The 5,000-nt window shown below is 43.1% G+C and overlaps 6 non-coding genes across 6 annotated transcripts; all 6 read right to left on the reverse strand.

The window, feature by feature from the left end:
- Positions 1-1,688: 1,688 nt before the first annotated feature.
- trnas-uga lies at positions 1,689-1,770 on the reverse strand. Its single transcript has one exon. It is a non-coding gene; the product is annotated as a tRNA-Ser (tRNA).
- Positions 1,771-2,733: 963 nt separating this feature from the next.
- On the reverse strand, positions 2,734-2,815 carry trnas-aga. Its single transcript has one exon. It is a non-coding gene; the product is annotated as a tRNA-Ser (tRNA).
- Positions 2,816-2,908: 93 nt separating this feature from the next.
- On the reverse strand, positions 2,909-2,980 carry trnag-ucc. Its single transcript has one exon. It is a non-coding gene; the product is annotated as a tRNA-Gly (tRNA).
- Positions 2,981-3,799: 819 nt separating this feature from the next.
- trnas-aga lies at positions 3,800-3,881 on the reverse strand. Its single transcript has one exon. It is a non-coding gene; the product is annotated as a tRNA-Ser (tRNA).
- A 94-nt stretch (positions 3,882-3,975) lies between these two features.
- Positions 3,976-4,047, reverse strand: trnag-ucc. Its single transcript has one exon. It is a non-coding gene; the product is annotated as a tRNA-Gly (tRNA).
- An 816-nt stretch (positions 4,048-4,863) lies between these two features.
- On the reverse strand, positions 4,864-4,945 carry trnas-aga. The gene has a single exon. It is a non-coding gene; the product is annotated as a tRNA-Ser (tRNA).
- Positions 4,946-5,000: the final 55 nt, after the last annotated feature.

The following is a 5,000-nucleotide window of genomic DNA, read 5'->3' on the forward strand; positions in this document are numbered from 1 at the left end:
AATGTAGGAGGATCCCATGAAAAGAGTGCCCAAAGAAAACAAGATGGTGGTCCACGAGGAGAGCAGAGTAGAAGAGGCAGTTTAACACAAAGTATTGTAACACTTGAAAATAATGCGTTCAAATTCACAAATGTCTCTACATAACCTTTGAGTACAAGCACACAGGGCTTGTTGTGACAAAGGACATGGCGATAGAGCAAATAGCTTTGTCTGAATCTGTCTTTGAAACACAGGACTTATAATTACAATTTTCCACCTGGTATTACTTTCTGTTGCCATGGTTGTACTTTGGTTTTCTCTTGTTGGCTCTAACGATGGGTTGGTCGGTCTCTATACTCTCAAAACATCACAAAACCTTGTTGTAATGCAGGATTGTCTTGTTGGCTCAACGTGGGCCAGGTTGGTTCTAAATTCTCAAACAATCAAGAACATGAAAAGCAACCTACCATTGTTGGGGAGACCTTTAGGGATCTCTAGTCCATTACGTAGCTCGTAACGTAGAGCTTGATATTACAAAGGACAGGAGACAGCAAATACCTTTGTCCTCGATACATAGGACTTGGAATTTCACTTTTCCCCCTGGTAATAACTTTTAGTTGCAAGGATTGTACTGCAATGTTGTCTTCGACCGTGTGTAAGTTCTGAAACCACATGTCACAGGGGGAGACCCCAATGGATTTCAAGTCCATCGCCTTAACCACTCGGCCACGACAACCACATCAGACCTGCTCATCAGAATTAGCACGGCGGTAAGTCAACCCTATATGCTTTTGTGGCATTAAAATCAAAAGGTGGGTCCCAACGATACCTGCGAATTGAACCCGGGTCAACTGCTTGGAAAGCAGCTATGCTCACCACTATACCACCATCGCCACTAAATTCAAAAACATGGCTGATGCATCAGGTGGATTATGGGATATAATGTAGGAGGATCCCATGAAAAGAGTGCCCAAAGAAAACAAGATGGTGGTCCACGAGGAGAGCAGAGTAGAAGAGGCAGTTTAACACAAAGTATTGTAACACTTGAAAATAATGCGTTAAAATTCACAAATGTCTCTACATAACCTTTGAGTACAAGCACACAGGGCTTGTTGTGACAAAGGACATGGCGATAGAGCAAATAGCTTTGTCTGAATCTGTCTTTGAAACACAGGACTTATAATTACAATTTTCCACCTGGTATTACTTTCTGTTGCCAGGGTTGTACTTTGGTTTTCTCTTGTTGGCTCTAACGATGGGTTGGTCGGTCTCTATACTCTCAAAACATCACAAAATCTTGCTGTACTGCAGGATTGTGTTGTTGGCTCCAACGTGGGCCTGGTTGGTTCTAAATTCTCAAATTTTTTTGGGTAGGATTTTAACCTGTGCAGGACTTAAGTCCATTACGTAGCTTGATATGACAAGGGACAAGAGACAGAGCAAATGTCTTTGTCCTTGAAACATGAAAACCAACCTACCATTGTTGGCAGGATTTTAGCCTGTGCAGGGAGACCTTTAGGGATCTTTAGTCCATTACGTAGCACTTGATATTACAAAGGACAGGAGACAGCAAATACCTTTGTCCTTGATACATAGGACTTGGAATTTCACTTTTCCCCCTGGTAATAACTTTTTGTTGCAAGGATTGTAATGTTGTCTTGGACCGTGTGGAACTTCTGAAACCACATGTCACACGAAAAGCAGCCTAACGTTATCGGCAGGATTCGAACCTGCGCGGGGAGACCCCAATGGATTTCAAGTCCATCGCCTTAACCACTCGGCCACGACAACCACATCAGACCTGCTCATCAGAATTAGCACGGCGGTAAGTCAACCCTATATGCTTTTGTGGCATTAAAATCAAAAGGTGGGTCTCAACGATACCTGCGAATTGAACCCGGGTCAACTGCTTGGAAAGCAGCTATGCTCACCACTATACCACCATCGCCACTAAATTCAAATACATGGCTGATGCATCAGGTGGATTATGGGATATAATGTAGGAGGATCCCATGAAAAGAGTGCCCAAAGAAAACAAGATGGTGGTCCACGAGGAGAGCAGAGTAGAAGAGGCAGTTTAACACAAAGTATTGTAACACATGAAAATAATGCGTTCAAATTCATAAATGTCTCTACATAACCTTTGAGTACAAGCACACAGGGCTTGTTGTGACAAAGGACATGGCGATAGAGCAAATAGCTTTGTCTGAATCTGTCTTTGAAACACAGGACTTATAATTACAATTTTCCACCTGGTATTACTTTCTGTTGCCATGGTTGTACTTTGGTTTTCTCTTGTTGGCTCTAACGATGGGTTGGTCGGTCTCTATACTCTCAAAACATCGCTGTACAGCAGGATTGTCTTGTTGGCTCCAACGTGGGCCTGGTTGGTTCTAAATTCTCAAATTTTTTTGGGTAGGATTTTAACCTGTGCAGGACTTAAGTCCATTACGTAGCTTGATATGACAAGGGACAAGAGACAGAGCAAATATCTTTGTCCTTGAAACATGAAAACCAACCTACCATCGTTGGCAGGATTTTAACCTGTGCGGGGAGACCTTTAGGGATCTTTAGTCCATTACGTAGCGCTTGTTATTACAAAGGACAGGAGACAGCAAATACCTTTTTCCTCAATACATAGGACTTGGAATTTCACTTTTCCCCCTGGCAATATCTTTTTGTTGAAAGGATTGTAATGTTGTCTTGGACCGTGTGGAACTTCTGAAACCACATGTCACACGAAAAGCAGCCTAACGTTATCGGCAGGATTCGAACCTGCGCGGGGAGACCCCAATGGATTTCTAGTCCATCGCCTTAACCACTCGGCCACGACAACCACATCAGCAAACTCATCAGAATTAGGATGACGGTAAGTCAACCCTATATGCTTTTGTGGCATTAAAATCATAAGGTGGGTCCAAACTATAACTACGATGGCCGGGAATCGAACCCGGGTCAACTGCTTGGAAGGCAGCTATGCTCACCACTATACCACCAACGCCACTAAATTCAAAAACATGGCTGATGCATCAGGTGGATTATGGGATATAATGTAGGAGGATCCCATGAAAAGAGTGCCCAAAGAAAACAAGATGGTGGTCCACGAGGAGAGCAGAGTAGAAGAGGCAGTTTAACACAAAGTATTGTAACACTTGAAAATAATGCGTTCAAATTCACAAATGTCTCTACATAACCTTTGAGTACAAGCACACAGGGCTTGTTGTGACAAAGGACATGGCGATAGAGCAAATAGCTTTGTCTGAATCTGTCTTTGAAACACAGGACTTATAATTACAATTTTCCACCTGGTATTACTTTCTGTTGCCATGGTTGTACTTTGGTTTTCTCTTGTTGGCTCTAACGATGGGTTGGTCGGTCTCTATACTCTCAAAACATCACAAAATCTTGCTGTACTGCAGGATTGTGTTGTTGGCTCCAACGTGGGCCTGGTTGGTTCTAAATTCTCAAATTTTTTTGGGTAGGATTTTAACCTGTGCAGGACTTAAGTCCATTACGTAGCTTGATATGACAAGGGACAAGAGACAGAGCAAATGTCTTTGTCCTTGAAACATGAAAACCAACCTACCATTGTTGGCAGGATTTTAGCCTGTGCAGGGAGACCTTTAGGGATCTTTAGTCCATTACGTAGCACTTGATATTACAAAGGACAGGAGACAGCAAATACCTTTGTCCTTGATACATAGGACTTGGAATTTCACTTTTCCCTGGTAATAACTTTTTGTTGCAAGGATTGTACTGCAATGTTGTCTTAGAGAATGTGTAAGGTCTGAAACCACATGTCACACGAAAAGCAGCCTGACGTTATCGGCAGGATTCGAACCTGCGCGGGGAGACCCCAATGGATTTCTAGTCCATCGCCTTAACCACTCGGCCACGACAACCACATCAGACACACTCATCAGAATTAGGATGACGGTAAGTCAACCCTATATGCTTTTGTGGCATTAAAATCAAAAGGTGGGTCCAAACTATAACTGCGATGGCCGGGAATCGAACCCGGGTCAACTGCTTGGAAGGCAGCTATGCTCACCACTATACCACCATCGCCACTAAATTCAAAAACATGGCTGATGCAGCAGGTGGATTATGGGATATAATGTAGGAGGATCCCATGAAAAGAGTGCCCAAAGAAAACAAGATGGTGGTCCACGAGGAGAGCAGAGTAGAAGAGGCAGTTTAACACAAAGTATTGTAACACTTGAAAATAATGCGTTCAAATTCACAAATGTCTCTACATAACCTTTGAGTACAAGCACACAGGGCTTGTTGTGACAAAGGACATGGCGATAGAGCAAATAGCTTTGTCTGAATCTGTCTTTGAAACACAGGACTTATCATTACAATTTTCCACCTGGTATTACTTTCTGTTGCCATGGTTGTACTTTGGTTTTCTCTTGTTGGCTCTAACGATGGGTTGGTCGGTCTCTATACTCTCAAAACATCACAAAATCTTGCTGTACTGCAGGATTGTCTTGTTGGCTCCAACGTGGGCCTGGTTGGTTCTAAATTCTCAAACTTTTTTGGGTAGGATTTTAACCTGTGCAGGACTTAAGTCCATTACGTAGCTTGATATGACAAGGGACAAGAGACAGAGCAAATATCTTTGTCCTTGAAACATGAAACCCAACCTACCATTGTTGGCAGGATTTTAACCTGTGCGGGGAGACCTTTAGGGATCTTTAGTCCATTACGTAGCGCTTGATACTACAAAGGACAGGAGACAGCAAATACCTTTGTCCTTGATACATAGGACTTGGAATTTCACTTTTCCCCCTGGTAATAACTTTTTGTTGCAAGGATTGTAATGTTGTCTTGGACCGTGTGGAACTTCTGAAACCACATGTCACACGAAAAGCAGCCTGACGTTATCGGCAGGATTCGAAACTGAGCGGGGAGACCCCAATGGATTTCTAGTCCATCGCCTTAACCACTCGGCCACGACAACCACATCAGACACACTCATCAGAATTAGCACGACGGTAAGTCAACCCTATATGCTT

Source organism: Scophthalmus maximus, chromosome 18 (assembly GCF_022379125.1).
Source record: "Scophthalmus maximus strain ysfricsl-2021 chromosome 18, ASM2237912v1, whole genome shotgun sequence".
NCBI lineage: Eukaryota > Metazoa > Chordata > Actinopteri > Pleuronectiformes > Scophthalmidae > Scophthalmus > Scophthalmus maximus.